This window comes from Scyliorhinus canicula, chromosome 10 (genome assembly GCF_902713615.1).
Source record: "Scyliorhinus canicula chromosome 10, sScyCan1.1, whole genome shotgun sequence".
Classification (NCBI taxonomy): Eukaryota; Metazoa; Chordata; class Chondrichthyes; order Carcharhiniformes; family Scyliorhinidae; genus Scyliorhinus; species Scyliorhinus canicula.
Genome location: NC_052155.1, coordinates 142,188,438 through 142,210,770, shown reverse-complemented (window position 1 = coordinate 142,210,770; position 22,333 = coordinate 142,188,438). Strand labels below are relative to the sequence as shown.

Here is a 22,333-nt window from a genome sequence, read left to right as displayed (position 1 = left end):
GGCTCCCATTTAAAACAACCCAGAACAGATTCCATTACCTGGATTCCGTTATGTGGTTATCCATATAGCCAGATTGGACACAGATCCACAAGTGGAACCTGACCAGCCTGGTGGAGGAAGTAAGAAAAGACCTTCAACGGTGGGGCTTACTCCCACTCTCCCTGGCAGGGAGAGTGCAGACGATCAAGATGAACGTACTGCCATGGTTCCTCTTCCTGTTTAGATCCAGACCGATCTTCATCCCAAGGCCTTTTTACAAAATGTAGACAGTCTAATCATGGTGTTTGTGTGTGTGTGGGGGGGTGGGGGAGGAACCCGAGAATTCCCAAATCAACACTGCAAAGAGGAAAAGTCACCAAACCTAAATTACTACCACTGGGCAGCAACGACAGAAAGAGTGAGGGGATGGGTGCACAAACTCAACTCAGAGTGGTACAAATGGAGGAGGCCTCCTGCAAGGGAACGACCCTCCGGACCTGGCGACAGGAGCACTCCCATCCGCCTCAACAAGACACATAACAAGCCCTGGACAAGCCCATAACACACTTCCCAGTGGACCCAGCTGAGACAACACTTGGGGATAACTAAAATGTCCCCCATGGCGCCCATCTGTGGCAATCACAGATTCCCCCAGCCATGCTGGATTCCACCTTCAAAAGATGGATTTGGGACGGGGCACACTGACGGTCGGGGACTTCTACAGAGGGCGCAGACTGACGACACTGGACGAACTGACAAGGAAGTGGAAACCAGCAAAAGGCCAGTTTTGTGAGGGCCACGAAGAATCCAGCACGAGTTTTCAGGATGCAAAGTAATAACATTTATTTACAATAACATATACACACAACAGCAGCAACAACTTCCCTTGTTGCTCACTCCTCTCTCTGCTGGTTCCAAACTGGCCAGCTCTATTTATGCAGGGAGTCTGCTAATGATTTCTCCGCCCCCCCTCATTGGGGAAGCTCATACTCCCATAGGATTGTGGGATTGTAGTTAGTCCCCAGCCAATGGTAAGCAGGGTTATAACATCCCTCGCTCGCAAAGTCCAAGGAATCCACCCAAGACTCTGGCGAAGGAGGGCGTTGGACTCGGTTTGCCGCAGGCCGGACACCATTTGCACGAGGCGCTGGATCGGGCGGCGTGTAACGAGATGGAGACCGGTGCTTCCGTGATGAACGGCGCAACGGTTGTAAATCCACGGCCCGTGGGCCCCGAGGATTCCCCCTCTGAGATGTCTTGTGTCTCCTTCTGAGAGTCAGAGTCTGCTGCCTCCGTCATCTCGGTGTCTTTATCTCCACGTTCTGCGCAGGCTTTGAGTGAGGCACCAGAGGAAGATTGTGAGGAATACTTTCCATTGTGTCTGGTCTCTATGGCTGTAGAAATGAGCTCCTGGGGCGGGGAATCTTTGGAAGGGATAGTCTTCTGGACCAAACATGGTCTACATGTTTGCGCTGGAGCGACCCTGGGCTTGCACCTGGTAAGAGATAGGGCCCATTTGGCGAAAGATTACGCCAGGGACCCACTGGGCACCACCAGCAAAATTCCGAACGAACACTGGGTCACCGGGCGTAAACTGCCGAATCGGCCAATGCCGAGAAAAACCATGTCCCTGCCGTTCTTGTGTGTGGCGTACTTTTGCGCCAGTGTCCGGGAAAACCATGCTAAGGCGGGTGCGAAGTCTATGGCCCATTAGGAGTTCTGCGGGAGCTACCCCAGTCACCACATGGAGGGTGGTCCTATATGAAAACAAAAATCGAGCCAGTCTTGTGTCCATCGACCCGGAAGACTGCTTCTTTAAGCCTCGTTTGAATGTCTGCACTGCGCGCTCCGCCAACCCATTTGAAGCCGGGTGGTAAGGGGCAGTGCGGATATGGCGGATGCCGCTCGTCTTCATGAACCTCGCAAACTCCTAACTTGTGAACGGAGTGCCGTTGTCCGTGACCAGCACCTCGGGGAGGCCATGCGTACTGAAAGACAAACGCATCTTCTCGATTGTTGCGCAAGACGTTGTGCCTCCCATCTTCTGCACCTCTAGCCATTTAGACTGGGCGTCGATTAATAGCAGGAACATGGATCCTTGAAAAGGGCCGGCGAAATCCGCATGCAAGCGCGCCCAAGGCCGCCCTGGCCATTCCCAGTGATGTAGGGGCGCGGCCAGCAGAAGCTTCTGATGCTCCTGGCAAATGGAGCAGGTTTGGGCCACCTTCTCAATGTGGGTGTCGAGGACTGGCCACCAGACATAACTCCGGGCCAACATTTTCATTTTGGTCACACCTGGATGCCCATTGTGCAAGTCTCTCAGTATCAGCTCCTGTCCTTTATCCGGGACAATCACAAGCGTCCCTCATAAAAGGATGCCGTCTTCCACGCTGAATTCGGACAGCTTGGAGAAAAATGCCCGCAACTCGCCTGGGAGCTGTCTATGCTGCCCACATACAGGACTATGTGCCGAACCTTTGACAGGACTGGCTCCATCTGGGTCCACTCACGGATCTGTGATGCCGTGACAGGCAAGGTGTCCATAAAATTTAGGGTTGCAACCACCTCACCGGTCGAAGGGGTCGACATTGGGCCGGTCGATAAAGCCAATCTGCTCAGTGCGTCGGCATTCCCTATCTGGGTTCCTGGTTTGTGCGCCAGAGAATACTCGTATGCAGCGAGCAACAAAGCCCAGCGCTGGATCCGTGCGGAAGCAATGGGCGGTGTTGGCTTATCCTCTCTGAAAAATCCCAGCAGAGGCTTATGAGCAGTCACGATAGTGAAGTGGCGGTCATAGACATACTGGTGGAAATGTTTCACCTCAAAGACCACTGCCAGGCCCTCCTTCTCGATCTGCACGTACTTTTTTTCCGCTGCAGTCAATGTGCGGGAGGCGAAAGCTATCGGCCGCTCGGCCCCGTTCTCCATCTTGTGGGACAGGACGGCCCCAATACCATACGGGGATGCATCACATGTGACGAGCAAAGGCTTTCCAGGATCATAGTGGGTTAGTAGCCCAGACGACAATTGTTGTTTTACCTGCTGGAAAGCGGTTTCTTGCGCCTGACCCCAAACCCAGGTGTGATTCTTCTTTAGCAGAAGGTGCAGCGTAGTTGCCAGATTGGGAAGGAACTTTCCATAATAGTTTACGAGGCCGAGAAACGAACGAAGATGCAAAGTGTCAGTCGAGGCGGGGGCCTGTTGAATTACACGCACCTTCTCTACGACAGGGTGCAAACCTTCGCGGTCCACCCGATAACCTAGGTAGACTACTTCCTTCGCCTGAAAAACGCACTGCGACGTAAACGGACTCCAGCCTCCGAAAAGCGTCTAAGGACAGCCTCCAAATTTTCCAAATGTTCCTGCTCCGACGTCCCTGTGATCAAAACGTCATCTAAGTAGACATCTAAGTAAACCTCTCAAAATGCCCTTCATAACACGTTGAAAAATAGCGCAGGCAGAGGATACTCCAAAGGGCAAACGTGTATATTCATACAGGCCCCGGTGTGTATTAATCGTTACATATGGCCGGGAGGCAGGGTCCAGCTCCAACTGTAGGTAGGCGTGACTCATATCTAATTTTGTGAATGAGAGTCCGCCTGCAAGCTTCACGTAGAGATCCTCTATGCGAGGCATTGGGTATCGGTCGAGTCGTGAAGCCGTATTCACTGTAAGTTTATAGTCGCCGCACAAGTGAACTGTGGCATCTGGCTTCATTACAGGTACAATTGGTGCTGCCCAGTCAGCGAAACGGACAGGCCTGATGATACCCAAAGTCTCCAAACGAGTGAGCTCCCCTTCTACCATCTCGAGCAAGGCGTAAGGCACCGGGCGCGCCCGGAAATAGCGCGGCGTGGCTCCTGGTTTGACTTGAATACGGGCTACAGCCCCTTTTATTTTCCCCAAACCGGGCTGGAATACATCTGGGTACTGTCCTAGCACCTGAGTCAACCCTCCAGAAACTGTTTGGAGGATGTGCTGCCAATGCAGCCGCAAATGGTGCAACCAGTCCCGACCCAACAGGCTGGGCCCGTGGCCACACACCACGATAAGTGGGAAATGCCCCTCCTGGCGTCCATAAACAACAGGGGTCATCGTAGTTCCTGCAATGTCCAATGGTTCCCCCGTGTAGGTGGCCAACCTGGCCTGTGTGTCGGTTAAGGTAAGGGTCTGTATACCCTGCTTGATGCGGTCGAATGTCCTCTGGGCGATCACGGAGACCGCTGCGCCAGTGTCCAACTCCATCTCAAGCGGGTGACCATTGACCCGTACTGTCACTTTAATGGGGGCCACACGGGGAGCTGCTACACAATGCAGCTGCAGGCAGTCGTCCTCCGTCTCGATGTCCACAGGAGTAGTCGCTGCAGGTTCATCCAAATGAAAGGTACGGCCCCTGGGCTGGCCCCAGTTTTGGTCAGAACGACGACGCCTCTGGCGCCCCCAGGACCGGCGTCCGCTATGGGGTCAGCGCCTACAAGTCTGGCACGGACATGGCTCCTCATTCATTGGTTCTGGAGAAGGCTCCCTTCGGGGAGGAATGTCCGATGGCCACTGGCGTCGATCCGGATGTCGCCTTGCCCAAGGTACCGCTGGGGTGCGGGGGGACGCTTTCGGACGGAAGGGGTTGCGCCCCAAGGCCCCAAAGCACCTCCATTCCCTGTAGCTCCTGCACTCCTCGTTCTGCGCTCTCTCGGGACAATACTATTTGAATGGCCTGTTGAAAAGTCAATGTTGGCTCGGCTAACAACTTTTTCTGGGTGGCGGCATTGTTAATACTGCAAACCAAATGGCCGCGTAATATCTCTGTCAAGGTCTCACCATCGTCACGGTACTCTGCAATCTTGCGTAGCCTGGATAGAAAGTCGGCAAGGGATTCTCCTGGGGTCCTCTCAGCGGTATTAAACCGGTAACGCTGGACTATCGTGGATGGGTTTGGGTTAAAATGTTGCCCCACTAAGTTCACAAGTTCATCAAACGTTTTGGTGTCCGGCGCAGCTGGGTACGTAAGGCTCCTAATCACCCCAAACATATGCGGGCCACTGGCGGTGAGCAATATGACCACCTGGCGCTCATTTTCGGTGATGTTGTTTGCCCGGAAATAGTAACGCATCTGTTGTGCGTACTGGTTCCAGCTTTCCAGCGCAGCATCAAAAACATCCAAACGTCCATCCAGAGGCATACATGGTGTAATAGAAAACAACTTCCAACCTGTGTCCAACACAAATCTAGGGAGGTAGCTTCAGCAGTGTAGATAGCTATTCACTTTAACCCATCTTCGTCAACGTCAACGTCAACAACAACAACAACAACAACAACAACAACAACAACAACAACAACAACAACAACAACAACAACAACAACAACAACAACTTCCCTTGTTGCTCACTCCTCCCTCTCTGCTGGTTCCAAACTGGCCAGATCTATTTATGCAGGGAGTCTGCTAATGATTTCTCCGCCCCCCTCATTGGGGAAGCTCATACTCCCACAGGATTGTGGGATTGTCATTAGCCCCCAGCCAATGTTATAACAGGCAGGTTATAACAGACCGGAATTGAGACACCTCCAAATAAAACACTTCCTTCGCAAAGAGACAGCAGGGTACCCCGGGCCCCCAGAAACGACACTATTAGAGGACCTGATAGGCACAAGCAGTGAGAAGGGGGAGCTATGTGGGAAAATATATGGAGTTACTGGAAAGAGCCCGAATACCACTGGAAGACCAGACAAAATGTGAGAACGAACTGGGGACAGAGGTAGGGTGGGGACTCTGGAGCGAAGCACTGAGCAGGGCTATCTCCACCTCCTCCTGCGCAAGGCTCAGCCTCATGCAGCTTTAGGTGGTACACAGAGCACACTTGACCAGAACCCGAAAGAGCAGGTTCTTTCCGGAGGTGGAGGATAAATGTGAGCGGTGCCAGAGGCGCCCGGCCAACCACACCTACATGTTTTGGGCTTGTCATAAACTTGCTGGTTTCTGGACAACCTTCTCCAAGGCACTGTCCAAGGTTATGGGGTGAGGGTGAAGCCATGCCCGATAGTGGCAATCTTCGGGGTATCGGAGCAGCCCTAGCTTTCGCTTCCCTAATCGCGTGCCGGAGAATCCTTATCGGCTGGCGATCGGCAGCACCACCCACATCTGCAGACTGGCTTGCTGACCTTTCGGAATTTCTCCACCTGGAGATGATGTATGCCATCCGAGGGTCGGAGGAAGGCTTCCTGGAACAAAAGGACTGTGCAACGTGTGGGGGGGGGGGGGGGGGGCAACCAAGAGAAGAGGAGGGAGGGGTGGTAACAACCCCTTTCCCTGAAAATAGAAGCAAAATATAGCTGAAGCCGGGGCGGGGAGGCGGGGGTGGTGTGTGGAGGAAGGGAGGGGGTGCAACGGGGAGGGGAGGGGAACTATAGATCGATCCAGAGGCCGCCGAAATGTGTATAGGGTCAATTAAACAAAGGGCACAATAAACCTCTCCGTACAATAAAGTTAATTAACGCGAGTAAGAAAAATGTATACAAACAATTGTTTAGAAATATGAGGAATGCCAATAAAAAGATTTTTTTTTCAAACTTTCTTTGTTGGGGGGTGTGATGTTTTGCATATGTATGTTTGAGTGGAGGGGAGGGAGATCAGTGGGGGACAGAATGCTTGGTGCCATGGGCTAGCTGGGCAGGTTGGCTAACAGAAATGCAGTGGGGGCGAGCAGGTGATCAGTTTGTTGAGGAGGGTTGGGATTGTTATTTTGTTATGGGGGGATGGAGAGGGGTATTGATCTGCTGACAGGGGAGGGACTGGTGCTTGGAGACAAATTGGGGATCGATGATGGTGGGCGCTCGTGGGCGGGCCTGAGGAGGCGCGGGACGGGGGCTGGATGCAGGCCGAAGAAGGGTTCTGGTTAATCGGCAAGGGGGGTAGGGCGGGGTTCCCCCCCGACCAGGCTGATCACATGGAACCTGAGAGGGATGAATGTGCCGGTCAAGAGGGTTTGCGCGTTCGCGCATTTGAAGAGTTTGAAGGTGGACGTGGCAATGCTACAGGAGACACACCTGAGGGTAGTGGATCAGACTAGGCTGAGGAATGGGTGGGTTGGGCAGGTATTCCATTCAGGGCTCGACTCTAAAACTAGCGGGCGGGGGGGGGGGTAGCGATCTTTTTAAAAAAATTTATTTTAAAATTTAGAGTACCCAATTATTTTTTCCAATTAAGGGCCAATTTAGCGTGGCCAATCCACCTACACTGCACACCTTTTGGGTTGTGGGGGCAAAACCCATGCAGACACGGGGAGAATGTGCAAACTCCTCACAGACAGTGACCCAGGGCCGGGATTCGAACCCAGGTCCTCAGCGCCGTAGGCAGCAATGCTAACCACTGTGCCACCGTGCTGCCCCAGGGGGTAGCGATCTTGATCAATAAGCAGGTGTCATGTGAGGTAGGAGCATAGTGGCAGACTCTAGGGGGTAGGTATGTTCTGGTGAGTGGGAAACTGGAGGGGTTTTAGTGAATTTCTATGCATCAAACTGAGACAACGCAGAGTTTATGAGGCAGGTGTTGGGGAGGATCCCGCACTTGGACTCACATAGGCTGATCTTGGGAGGATACGACTTTAATACGGTTATAGATCCGAGGTTGGATTGGTCGATTTCAAGGATAGGGAGGGTGCCAGCCGCAGCAAAGGAACTAAACGGGTTTTTGGAACAGATGGGAGGGGTAGATCCGTGGAGGTTTGGATGGACAAGAGCGAAGGAGTTTTCTTTTTTTACCCCATGTTCATAAAGTGTACTCCCGGATTGATTTTTCCATTTTGAACAGGGCTTTGCTGGTGGGGGTGGTGGATGCCGAATATTCGTCAATTATTGTGTCAGACCATGCCCCATACTTGGTGAATTAATGGTTGACAAGGTGGAGGGGTCAGTGCCCGCAATGGAGATTGGATGTTAGCGGATGAGGAGGTGTGCGGGCGGGTGAGGGAGGCCATCCAGAGTTATTTGGAGATCAATGTCACAGGGGAGGTTTCGGCAGCAACAGTATGGGTGGCACTGAGGGCAGTAGTTAGGGGTGGAGTTTATTTCGACAGGGGCTCATCAGGAGAAGGTGGAGCGGGCAGAGATGGATAGACTGGTTAGGGAGATCCTCCAGGAGGATAGAAGGTACTCGGAAGCCCCGGAGGCGGGGTTGTTGAAGGAGCGGCAGAAACTGCAGATGGAGTTTGGTCTGATATCCATAGGGTAGGTGGTGGGGCAGCTGAGGAAGGCGAGGGGGGTGGTTTATGAGTATGGGGAGAAGGCCAGTAGGATGCTAGCACACCAGCTCAGGAAAAGGGAGGTGGCCAGGGAGATAGGAAGACTGAAGGATAGAGGGGGGATATGATTTTGGACCTTGCGGTGGTGAATGGGGTGTTCAAGGAATTTTACAGCCGATTGTATGAGTCGGAGCCCCCAGCTGGGGTGGAGGGGATGAGGCAATTCTTGGAGGGTTTGGAGTTTCTGAAGATGGAGGAAGGGTTGGTGGATGGACTGGGAGCCCCGATCGGGATTGTGGAAGGAGTAGAGGGATTGGAGGCCATGCAGTCGGGCAAGGCCCCGGGACCAGACGGATACCCAGTGGAATTTTATAAGACGTTTTCTGGGATGCTGGGTCCGCTGCTGGTGAGGGCATTTAATGAGGCAAGGGAGCGGGGTATTCTTCCCCCAACAATGTCACAGGCTTTGATCTCATTGGGAGAAGGACCCAGAACAATGTGGGTCATCTAGGCCAATCTCCCTACTAAATGTTGACGCCAAATTGCTGGTCAAGATTGTGGCCTCGAGAAAAGAAGATTGTGTTCTGGGGGTGATAGGAGAGGACCAGATGAGATTTGTAAAAGGTAGGCAGTTAATAGCCAACGTTAGAAGGCTATTGAATGTCATCATTATGCCCTCCGAGGGGAGGGAGGTGGAGGTGGTGGTCTCTATGGACGCAGAAAAGGCCTTTGACTGGGTGGAGTGGAAGTATTTGTGGGAGGTCCTGGTGCAGTTTGGGTTTGGGCAAGGTTTTGTAGACTGGGTCCGGTTGCTGTACAAGGCGCTGGCGGCAACTGCCGGACTTTAGGAATTACTACTGGGCAGCAAATATAGCCATGATCAGGAAGTGGGGAGAGGGGGAGGGGTCGGTATGGGAGCAGGTAGAGGCGATATCATGAAGGAGCACAAGTTGAGGAGAACTGGTGATGGCACCTCTGCCATTCTCGCTGGCTTGATACTGCACATGTGCGGTGGTAGTGGTGGCTCTGAGAGTTTGGGGACAGTTGCAGAAGCATACGAGAGTGGAGGGAGCATCAGTGTGGGCTCCAATTTGTGATAATAACCAGTTCGTTCCGGGGAGGTTGGATGGGGGGGGGGCTTCGGAGATGGCTGAGAGCAGGGATTGAGAGGATGGGAGATCTATCTATTGATTGGAGCTTTCCTTGTTTAGAGGATTTGGAGGAGAGGCTTGAATTGCCGGGAGGGAATGAGTTTCGATTTCTGCAGATAAGGAATTCTGTGCAAAGGCAGGTTTCCCCTTTCCCCCCCTCCCGCCACAGGGGACGCAAGACAGGGTAGTTTCTAGAATGGGGCTGGGGGAGGGCAAGGTTTCGGATATCTACAAAGAGCTTATAGTGAGGGAGGAAACCCAGATAGATGAGCTAAAGGGTAAATGGGAAGATGAGCTGGGGGGGAGGGTGGGGGGGGGGGGGGGGGGGGGTGGGGAGGTAGAGGCTGGTCTGTGGGCGGATGCTTTGAGCAGAGTCAACACGTCCTCATCATGTGCCAGGCTCTGCCTGATACAATTCAAGGTGGTTCACCGGGCACACATGACGGTGGCCCGGATGAGCAAGTTTTTTGCATGGAGGACAAGTGTGTGAGGTGTGCGGGAGGGCCAGCAAACCATGTCCGTATGTTTTGGGCATGCCTGAATCTTAGGTGATACTGGCAAGAATTTGCGGATGTCATGTCCGCAGTACTTTTTTTAAAAGATAATTTTATTGCGGTATTTTTGGCATAGAAAACAATGACATTGTATAGTACTGCACAAAAGGAAAAGCAAATATCCGATAGTACAAACCACAAATCCGTTCTCGCAAGGAGCTGCCTAAACCACCCCCTACTCTACACTACCCTAGCCCCCCCCCACCCCACCACCGCTGACGATTAATTCTCCGCGAAGAAATTAATGAATGGCTGCCACGTCCGAGCGAACCCCGATAGTGAACCTGTCAAGACGAACTTAACCTTTTCTAGACCGAGAAAGCTCACCATGCCCGATAGCCAGGGTCTTTGAGTCCCTCCACGCCCCAACAGTATTTGTCGCCGGGCTACCAGGGAAGCAAAGGCCAAGACGTCGGCCTCCTTCTCCTCCTGAACTCCCGGGTCTTCCGACACCCCAAAGATTGCCACCTCAGGACTCATTACCACCCCAGTTTCAAAACCCGGGACATGGTGTCCGCGAATCCCTGCCAGTACCCCCTGAGTCTAGGGCACGACCGAACATGTGCATGTGATTAACTGGCCCACTGGCGCATCTGGCACACTTGTCCTCCAGCCCGAAGAATTTACTCATCCGGGCCCCCGTCATTTGGGCCCGGTTCATGACCTTAAACTGGATCAGACTGAGCCTGGCGCATGTTGCCGACGTGTTTACTCTACCCAGAGCTTCTGCCCAAATACCGTCCTCCATCTCCCCACCCAAGCCCCTCTTCCCACTTAACCTTCTGGTCCTCAGTCTGTGTATCCTCTGCTCACATTTGCTCTTTGTAAATATCTGAGACTCTACCCTCACCTACCTCTCTCCAAGAAGCTATCCTGTCCTGCCTCCCCTTTGGTGGGAGGTGTGGGAAGGACGGCACCAGTCTGCGCATTCCCTCCTGCGAGCCCAAACTTTTCCTCCAACGCCCTCATGCTCAGAAAGCTCCCTTCCAGGAACAGATCACCCACCCTCACAATCCCCGCCCTCCGCCACAGTCGATACCCACCGTCCTTGTTCCCCGGGGCAAATCGGTGATTACTGCAGATTGGGGTCCACACCGATGTTCTCACTTCCCCCTATATGCCTCCTCCACTGGCCCCAGATCCGCAGAGCCGCCACCACTAGTGGAGTACCGCGCTGGTGGGAGCGGCAGTGGCGCCATAACCAGGGCAGCCAAACTGGTGCACCTGCACGAAGCAGCCTCTATCCGCTCCCAAACCGACCCCGTGCCCACCATCCATTTCCTTATCATCGCTATTTTGGCCACCCAGTAGTAGTTGCTAAAGTTGGTAACGCCAGCCCCCCCTCCCCTCTGTTCCTTTTGAACATCACCTTCCTCACCTGCGGGGACTTCCCCGCCCAGACAAATCCCAGGATAATTTTATTCAGCCTCTTAAAGAAGGACCTCGGGATGAAAATGGGGAGACACTGAAATATGAACAAGAATCTCGGGAGGATCATCATCTTAACAGTCCACGCTAGTGACAGCAGGAGCGCATCCCAACTCCTAACCTCCTCCCTCACTCATTCCACCAATCGAGACGGGTTGAGCTTATGCAACCTGCCCCAGTCCCGTGCCACCTGTATCCCCAAGTATTTGAAGCTTTCTCCTACCAGCCTGAACGGCAACCCCTTCAGCCTACTCTCCTGCCCCCTCACCTGAATTATGAACATCTCGCTCTTAGCCATGTTCAATTTATATCCTGAAAACCGGCCAAATTCCCTCAGGATTTCCATAATACCGTCCTGACATGGGTCTGATATGTATAACAGCAGGGCATCCGCGTATAACGAGACTTTCTGTTCCACTCCCCCCGGACCAACCCTTTCCAATCTCAGAGCAATTGCCATCGGCTCTATGGCTAGCACGAACAGCAGTGGGGAGAGAGGGCAACACTGTCTAGTACCGCGGTGCAGTCTGAAATAATCTGATGTCATCCTGTTCATCCTTACACTAGCCTCTGGAGCCTGATATAACAGCCTAACCCAGTCAATGAACCCCTCCCCGAACCCAAACCGTCCCAGCACCTCCCAGAGATAATCCCACTCGACCCGGTCAAAAGCCTTTTCCGCATCCATAGCTATCACTATCTCTGCCTCCCTGCTCTCCGGGGGCATCATGATCACATTAAGCAGTTTGGTCCTCCGCAATTACATCCGGTACACAGTCCTCAATTCTAGTCTCCAAGATCTTGGCCAGTAACTTAGCGTCTGCGTTGATCAAAGAGCCTGTAAGACCCACAAGCTTCCGGGTCTTTATCCCATTTCAGAATAAGCTAAATAGTGGCCTGCGACATCGTTGGGGGTAGGACCCCTCTGTCTCTTGCCTCGTTAAAAACCCTGACCAGCACCGGCCCCACTATCTCGGCAAAATCTTTGTGAAACTCCACCAGATACCCATCCGGCCCCGGGGCTTTACCCAACTGCATGACCTTCAGGCCCCCCCCCCAATACCTCTTCGATCCTAACCAGGGCCCCCAGTCGATCTACCAACCCCCTATCTACTCTTGGAAGGTCAGTCCGTCCAGGAATTACGTCATCCCCTCCGGTCCCTCGGGGGGTTCCGAAGTGTACAGCTTACTATAAAAGTCCCTAAACACCTTGTTCAGCCCTGCCGGGTCCCCCACCAGATTTCCCTCCCCATCCGCTATCCGTCCTGTCTCCCTAGCCGCTTCTCTCTTCCTTAGTTATTGCGCGAGCATTCTGCTGGCCTTCTCTCCATGTTCATATATTGCGCCTTTTGCCTTTCTAAGCTGCTCTGCAGCCTTGCCTGTAGTCAGCACCCCAAACCCGCCCTGCAGCCTCTGTCGTTTCCTGAGTAATTCGGGCCTCGGGGACTCTGCATAGCTCCTGTCCGTCCATAAAATTTCCTGAACCAGCCGGTCCATTTCTGCCCTATTTGTCCTGTCCCTTTGAGCCCGGATTGAGTTCACCTCCTCTCACGCCACTGCCTTCAGTGCCTCCCAGAGCACCTCTGCTGAGACTTCTCCGGTATTATTTACCTGCAGGCAAGTCTGCATACATTTCCTGAGTCTCTCACACACCGCCTCGCCCGCAAGCAATCCAACTTCCAACCTCCATTCTGGGTGCTGAAAGCTATCCTTACAAATCTGTAGGTGTCCCCAGTGCGGAGCATGGTCCGATATGGTAATTTCCAAATATTCTGTCCCTACTCATGACAAAGAAATCAATTTGGGAATACACCTTATGGAAGTGGGAGTAGTACGAAAACTCTCTCGCTGACGGCCTGCAAAATCTCCACGGGTCAGCTCCCCCATTTTCTCCATGAACCCTCTCAGTTCCTTTGCCAACGCTGGCAACCTGCCTGTTTTTGAAGACGATTGATCCAGGCTCGGGTCCAGGACTGTGTTAAAGTCCCCACCCATAATCAGTTTGCATGAATCCAAGTCAGGGATCTTCCCTAGCAACCTCCTCATAAAATCCACATTGTCCCAATTAGGGGCATACACACTTACCAAGACTACTCTCACCTCTTCGAGCTTACTCGACCATAACAAATCTGCCGCCCCCATCTGCAACTGTACCTTCTGCCTCTAATTAAACCCTTTTATTCATCAGGATCGCAACCCCCCTCGTCTTAGAATCAAGCCCCGAATGAAAGACCTGACTAACCCAGCCCTTCCTTAACCTAACCTGGTCCGCCATTTTCAGGTGCGTCTCCTGCAGCATGACTATGTCCGCGTTCAGAACCCGCAAATGCGCAAACACACGCCCGTCTTCACTGGCCTATTTAGCCCTCTAATATTCCAGGTGATCAGCCTGGTTGGGGGGCACTTCGCACCCCCCCCCCCCCCCCCCCCCCTTTGCTGATCAGCCATCCCCTTTCCTTGGCCAACCCTCCAGCCATATGTCGCGCTTCCTCTGGCCCGCCTCCTGGCCGGCTCCACCATGACCTCCCCACTGTTGCCATGTCCAGTTTCCATCCTCGTCAGCAGATCAACTTGCCCCCCCCTCCCCCCTAGTAACACCATCCTACCACCTAACCCCTGCTCAAGTCTAACTATATGAACCCCCCCCCCCCCCCCCCCGCAACCTGGCTTCCGTTAACTAGCCCACCCAGCTAGCCTGGTGGCTCCCCTCTTCGGCGGCAGCGCGTCTCTCACCCATTGTTCCCTGGCGCCCCTCCCTCCGGCCCATCCATACCACTTCCGTATTTTCTGCAATAGCCTACCGTGGGGAACCTTATCAAACGCCTTACTGAAATCCATATACACCACATCAACCGCTTTACCCTCATCCACTTGTTTGGTCACCTTCTCAAAAAACTCAATAAGGCTTGTGAGGCATGACCTACCCTTAACAAAACCGTGTTGACTATTGCTAATCAACTTGTTCTTTTCAAGATGATTAGAAACCCTATCTCTTATAACCTTTTCCAACATTTTACCCACAACCGAAGTAAGGCTCACAGGTCTATAATTACCAGGGTTGTCTCTACTCCCCTTCTTGAACAAGGGGACAACATTTGCTCCAGTCTTCCGGCACTATTCCTGTCGACAAAGACGACATAAAGATCAAGGACAAAGGCTCTGCAATCTCCTCCCTGGCTTCCCAGAGAATCCTAGGATAAATCCCATCTGGCCCAGGGGACTTATCTATTTTTACACTTTCCAAAATTGCTAACACCTCCTCCTTGTGAACCTCAATCCTATCTAGCTTGGTCGACTGTACCTGAGTATTCTCCTCGACAACATTGTCTTTCTCTAGTGTAAACACTGACAAAAAATATCCATTTAACGCTTCCCCTATCTCCTCTGATTCCACACACAACTTTCCACTACTATCCTTGATTGGCCCTAATCTTACTCTAGTCATTCTTTTGTTCCTGATATACCTATAGAAAGCCTTAGGGTTTTCCTTGATCCTGTTCACATCTGGAAGAAAATAGACTTATTAGTGATAGGCAGCATGGTTTTGTGCAGGGAAGGTCATGTCTTACAAACCTAATAGAATTCTTTGAGGAAGTGACAAAGTTAATTGATGAGGGAAGGGCTGTAGATGTCATATACATGGACTTTAGTAAGGCGTTTGATAAGGTTTCCCATGGCAGGATGATGGAATAAGTGAAGTTGTATGGTGTTCAGGGTGTACAAGCTAGATGGATAAAGAACTGGCTGGGCAACAGGAGACAGAGAGTAGTGGTGGAAGGGAGTGTCTCAAAATGGAGAAGGGTGACTAGTGGTGTTCCACAGGGATCCGTGCTCGGACCACTGTTGTTTGTGATCTACATAAATGACCTGGAGGAAGGTATAGGTGGTCTGATTAGCAAGTTTGCAGATGATACTAAGATTGGTGGAGTTGCAGATAGCGAGGAGGACTGTCAGAGAATACAACAAAATATAGATAGATAGGAGAGTTGGGCAGAGAAATGGCAGATGGAGTTTAATCCAGACAAATGCGAGGTGATGCATTTTGGAAGATCAAATTCAAGAGCGGACTATATGGTCAATGGAAGGATCTTGGGGAAAATTGATGTACAGAGAGATCTGGGAGTTCAGGTCCATTGTACCCTGAAGGTGGAAACGCAGGTGGATAGAGTGGTCAAGAAGGCATACAGCATGCTTGCCTTCATCGGACGGGGTATTGAGTACAAGAGTTGGCAGGTCATGTTACAGTTGTATGGGACTTTGGTTCGGCCACATTTGGAATACTGCGTGCAGTTCTGGTCGCCACATTACCAGAAGGATGTGGATGCTTTGGAGAGCGTGCAGAGGAGGTTCACCAGGATGTTGCCTGGTATGAAGGGTGCTAGCTATGAAGAAAGGTTGAGTAGATTAGGATTGTTTTAGTTGGAAAGATGGAGGTTGAGGGGGGACCTGATTGAGGTCTACAGAATTATGAGAGGTATGGACAGGGTGGATAGCAACAAGCTTTTCCCAAGTGTGGGGGTGTCAGTTACAAGGGGTCACAATTTCAAGGTGAGAGGGGGAAAGTTTAAGGGAGATGTGCGTGGAAAGTTTTTTACGCAGAGGGTGGTGGGTACCAGCGGAGGTGGTAGAGGCGGGCACGATAGCATCATTTAAGATGCATCAGGACAGGTATATGAACGGGCGGGAACAGAGGGAAGTAGGCCTTGGAAAATAGGAGACAGGTTTAGATAAAGGATCTGGATCGGCGCAGGCTGGGAGGGCCGAAGGGCCTGTTCCTGTGCTGTAATTTTCTTTGTTCTTTGTTGTTCTATCCGCCAACGACTTTTCGTGTCCTCTCCTCGCTCTTCTTAACTCTCCCTTTAGGTCCTTCCTGGCTATCTTTTAACTCTCAAGTTCCCTAACTGAGCCTTCATGTCTCATCCAAACATAAGCCTTCTTCTTCCTCTTGACAAGTGCTTCAACTTCCTTAGTAAACGACGGTTCCCTTGCTCGACAACTTCCTCCCTGCCTGACAGGTACATACTTATCAAGGACACGCAGTAGCCGTTCCTTGAAAAAGATCCACATTTCGATTGTACCTATCCCCTGCAGTTTCCTTCCCCATCCATCCTATACATCCTAATTCTTGCCGAATAGCATCATAATTGCCTTTCCCCCAGCTATAATTCTTGCCTTGCGGTATATACCTATCCCTGCCAATTGCTAAAGTAAACATAACTGAATTGTGATCACTACCACCTACATCTAAATCTAACACCTGGCCGGGTTCATTACCCAGTACCAAATCCAATGTGGCATCGCCCCTTGTTGGCCTGTCTACATACTGTGTCAGAAAACCGTCCTGCACACACTGCACAAAAACTGACCCATCTATAGTACTCGAACTATAGTATTTCCAGTCAATATTTGGAAAGTTAAAGTCCCCCATAACAACTACCCTGTTACTCTTGCTCCTGTCGAGAATTGTCTTTGCTATCCTTTCCTCTACATCTCTGGAATTATTCGGAGGTCTATAGACAACTCCCAACAGGGTGACCTCTCCTCTCCTGTTCCTAACCTCGGCCCATACTACCTCAGTAGACGAGTCCTCAAACGCCCTTTCTACCGCTGTAATACTTTCCTTGATTAACAATGCCACCCCCCCCCCCGCCCCCCTCTTTTACCATCTTCTCTGTTCTTACAGAAATCGCCACAACATCGGATATTGTTAGTGTGGAGGGATTCGAAGCCCCCAAAATCAGAGCTCTGGGTTAGCGACATGGCTGGGTTTCTCAGACTTGAGAAAATTAAGCTTGCCCTGAGAGGGTCAATGTTGGGGTTCGCCCTGAGGTGGCAGCCATTTATCGACTTCTTTGGCGAAAATTAAAAAGTCAGCAGAAGCAATACTGCTGGTGGGGGGTGGGGAAGTAGGTGGGGAGTTCGGCTACTTTATGTTTAGAGTAGGTGGGATTAGTGAGAATTTTTTTTGCACTATGTTTATATTTTTATTTGTACCATTTATTGTTATAAAATTATAAATGCCTTAATAAAATGTTTTAAAAAAAAACAAAGGTTGATTCTTTGATCCCCCTAAACCCTAACTTCTCCCTAACCAGTGCTTCAACTTGTGCAAACTGCCTTTGGGCCAGTGCAGAGGCCGGAGTTGAGATTAGATGTGCGGCTGTTGGGGGACCGAGGGTTCTGTGATAGGATTGGGAAAGTAATTGAGGAATATGTGGAGTTCAATTGTACGGGAGAGGTTTTGCAGGCAGTGGTTTGGGAAGCTCTAAAGGCGGTGGTGAGGAGCGAGGTGATCTTGTTTAATGCAAAGGTGGATAAGGAGGAGAGGGTGGAGCATCAATGGGTAACAGATGAGATGTTGGAGGCAGACAGGAGTCATGCAGAAGACGGGGATCCAACAAAGTTGGAAAAGAGGAAGAAGTTACAGGCGAGTTTTGACCGGTTGTCCAAAAGGAATGCAGTGCGTCAATTGAAGCGGGCAAGGGGATCAGTTTACGAATATGGAAAGAAGGCCGGGCACATGTTGGCAGGCCAGTCTCAGAGACAGGCAGCAGTGAGGGAAATTGTTCAGGTGTGGGATAGGGCAGGGAAGTTGGTGGTGGCTCCAGATCAGATTAATAAGGTGTTTGAGGAGTTTTATGAGAGATTGTATAGATTGGAGCAACCTGGGGGGGGGGATCGGGAGATGCAGGAATTCCTGGATAGTTTTGAATACCCGAGGCTGGGGTAGGGGGACAGGGGCATATTGGATGGGGTGATAGCAGAGCAGGAGATAAAAGACATGATTGGGAGGATGCAATCGGGGATGGTAGCAGGGCCAGATGGGTTCCGCACAAATAACATGAATTTGGGATATCTTGTTCTGCGCCGTAGGACCAGGCAGAGATGTCATAAGTCCCTGTTGTCAATGCTTGCAATTGAGTCGCTGGCCATCTCCTTGAGAAGTTTGGAGGTGTGGAAAGGGATTGGGGCAGGGGGAAATTTAGAACAGTACAGCACATAACAGGCCCTTCGGCCCTCGATGTTGTGCCGAGCAATGATCACCCTACTCAAGCCCACGTATACCTATCCCAGTAACCCAACAACCCCCATTAACCGTATTATTTTTTTAGGACACTAAGGGCAATTTAGCCTGGCCAATCCACCTAACCCGCACATCTTTGGACTGTGGGAGGAAACCGGAGCACCCGGAGGAAACCCATGCACACACGGGGAGGATGTGCAGACTCCGCACAGACAGTGACCCAGCCGGGAATCGAACCTGGGACCCTGGAGCTGTGAAGCATTTATGCTAACCACCATGCTACCGTGTTACCCGATTTTTTTGCACTTTGCGGTGCCGCTTTGCTCCGCCTTTGCCCAGTCCTTTGCCTCCTTTCCCTCTGCCAGACATGATGCTTCTTCAGTCAAATCGCTGCTGAATGAGACATGAAATGTTTAGGTATATGCAGGTCCGAGATTTCTCTAAGAACGAGATACAGAGCTTTCCGGTGGTGCCAACCTCCACACTGTTGGAGGACGTGCTGACGACAGGGGAACGGAGGAGGGGTTGGTGTCGGCGATTTATGCAGTGATTCTGGGAGAAGCGAAGGCACCGCTGGAGGGGGTTAAGACAAAGTGGGAGGAAGAGTTGAGAGATCATGGACGAGGGGTTGTGGTGTAAGGTGCTCTGGAGGGTGAATGCCTCAACTCCATGCGCAAGGTTGGGGCTGATACAGCTGAAGGTGGTGTTTCAGGCGCACCTCACAAAGGCAAGGATGAGCCGACTCTCTGAGGGGGTAGAGGATACTTGTGAGCGTTGCGGTGTCTCGTAAACCACGTTCACATGTTTTGGTCCTGTCCAAAGCTGGAGGGAGGTTTTCAGTTTAATTTTGAAGGTGGTACATATGATGCTTGGGCCTGGTCCTCTAGAGACCATTTTCATGGTACCGGATCAGCCGGGGTTGGAAGCAGGTGTGGAGGCAGATGTTTTAGCCTTCGCCTCGCTGATCACCCAAAGGCGGATCCTGTTGGGGTGGAGTTCAGTTTCTCCACACTGTGCCCTGGCGTGGTAGGGGGATCTGTTGAAGTTTTTAGCCCTCAAGAAGGTGAAGTTTGAGTTTATGGGAAGGATGGAAGGGTTCTACAATTCATGGGCTTTGTTCATTATGGAATTTCAAGAATTGAATGACATCGAACATTGGGAAGGTTGGGGTGGGGGGGGTGGGGGTGGGGGCTGCGGTTTGGACTGTGTATATTGTTGATGATTATGGTGGATGGTGGAGGGGGCAGCACGGTGGCACAGTGGTTAGCATTGCTGCCTACGGCACTGAGGACCCGGGTTCGATCCCGGCCCTGGGTCACTGTCCGTGTGGTGTTTGCACATTCTCCCCGTGTCTGCGTGGGTTTCACCCCCACAACCCAAAAGATGTGCAGGGTAGGTGGATTGGCCATGCTAAATTGCCCCTTAATTGGAAAAAATGAATTGGCTACTCTAAATTTTTTTTTTTTTAAATGGTGGATGGTGGATTCCTGATTCCTTTTCTTCGATGTTTGTATTTAAAATTTGGGGGGTGTTAGGAGGAAGGGTTTGTTGACCACGGGTTTAACATTATATTTGTTACTGTTGATTGTTTGTTGGGTGAAAATGTGAAAAAGGAGAATAAAAATATTTTTAAAAAATCAATTAATCTACGATAGACCAAGACAGAACATGAGGAAAACTCCAATGATGAAGAGCTTTGGGAATCATTGATCCAAAGTACCTGTTCCTCTCAAACATACTTCTAATGTTTTGTCTCAAATAATTCATATACTTTTTAATTTAGAATATACCCATCTCATCTTCTCCCACCTGCCCTTCAAACACAGGCCATGTCCACTCACTCTATGGTTTGGAGAAGATGAAATAGTTCACATTATCCAGTCCCTTCTTATCCGAAAAAAAAAAATCACATCTAAACCCTTATTTCCAGTGAAAACATGAATCATATAATTTACAGTACAGAAGGAGGCCATTCGGCCCATTGGGTCTGCACCGGCCCTTGGAAAGAGCACCCGACTTAAGCCCAGGCTTCCACCCTATCCCCGTAACCCCACCTAACCTTTTTGGACTCTAAGGGACACTTTACAATCCACCTAACCTGCACATCTTTGGACTGTGGGAGGAAACCAGAGCACCCGGAACAAACCCACGCCGACACGGGGAAAAAGTGCAATTCCACACAGTGACCCGAGGCCGGAATCGAACCTGGGATCCTGGAGAAACCCTGCCGCCCACATGATAGAAGAAAATTGGTAACGAAGAACCAGTGGAATGCACTTACTTAATAAAACCTATTATCTATGCAGTATACAAGATCAAGAGCATAGTGACAACTTTTATTTTACAAGATATATTTTCATCAGTTCCAGATATAAATCACTGATTTATTGCATTCAAGTTTCACAGATGTAAAAAAAAGACATTATACTCATGCAAAAATATATAAATGAAATGCTTAAACAAGCACAGCATATTCTCATCCAAAATCTGTTAAAAATAATGCAACAAATCCAACAGATTTTTATCCATAATTCAAAACCAGATGGTTTAAATCCTTTGCCCATATTTCAGTCACAAGATTTAAACCCCTTACACACAATCCAAAATCAGTTGATTTCACACCCCTAAAACATGATCCCAAATCCCACAAATCTACACTGTTGGTCCATCTGTATGCTCTTCTCCATATTGCTGCATTTGAGCAATTAACCCACATTGCTGTGGATGAGGTAATATAACAAACTCAGCATGAAATAAATATTACTGATCAAGATGACACAAACAATCCCATCCAGAAAGTGATGTTTTTTATACTGCGTTCATCAGCACAGAATTATTCCTCCAAAATTTTTGGGATGACTAAAAAAAGCATTCAATTTAAAATGGAGTGGAAAACACATGGCGAAAGGAGACTTCTAGATTATCTGCCAGTTCACTATGTGGATGTTAGATTATATAACATATTCGAATCTGAGTTCGACAGATTTTTCATTTACAAACGAGTCAAGAGTTATGGGGAGCAGGCAAGAGAGTGCAGCTGAGTCCATATTCAGATCAGCCATGATCTTATTGAATGACAGAATTGGCTCGACAGGCCGGATGGCCTATTCCTGCTCCTATTAATGCTATGACAGGTGACATAGAACATACATAGAACATAGAACGATACAGCGCAGTACAGGCCCTTCGGCCCTCGATGTTGCACCGACATGGAAAAAATCTACAGGCCATCTAACCTACACTATGCCCTGATCATCCATATGCTTATCCAATAAATTTTTTAATGCCCTCAATGTTGGCGTGTTCACTACTGTTGCAGGTAGGGCATTCCATGGCCTCACCACTCTTTGTGTAAAAAACCCACCTCTGACCTCTGTCCTATATCTATTACCCCTCAATTTAAGGCTATGTCCCCTCGTGCTAGCCACCTCCATCCGCGGGAGAAGGCTCTTGCTGTCCACCCTATCTAACCCTCTGATCATTTTGTATGCCTCTATTAAGTCACCTCTTAACCTTCTTCTCTCTAACGAAAACAACCTCAAGTCCATCAGCCTTTCCTCATAAGATTTTCCCTCCATACCAGGCAACATCCTGGTAAATCTCCTCTGCACCCGTTCCAAAGCTTCCACGTCCTTCCTATAATGAGGCGACCAGAACTGTACGCAATACTCCAAATGCGGCCGTACTAGAGTTTTGTACAACTGCATACAGTGCAGAAAGAGGCCATTCGGCCCATTGAGTCTGCACCGACCCACCTAAGCCTTCACTTCCACCCTATCCCCGTAACCCAATAATCCCTCCTAATCTTTTTTGGTCATGAAGGGCAATTTATCGTGGCCAATCCACCTAACATGCACGTCTTTGGACTGTGGGAGGAAACCGGAGCACCCGGAGGAAATCCACGCAGACACGGGGAGAACGTGCAAACTCCGCACAGACAGTGACCCAGCGGGGAATCGAACC

General features: G+C 50.5%; 1 protein-coding gene across 1 annotated transcript in view; it reads left to right on the top strand.

Moving 5' to 3' along the window:
* Window positions 1–22,333, top strand: part of sdha (succinate dehydrogenase complex, subunit A, flavoprotein (Fp)) — a 142,788-nt gene that overhangs the window by 8,718 nt on the left and 111,737 nt on the right. The gene's annotated exons all lie outside the window — the stretch shown is intronic.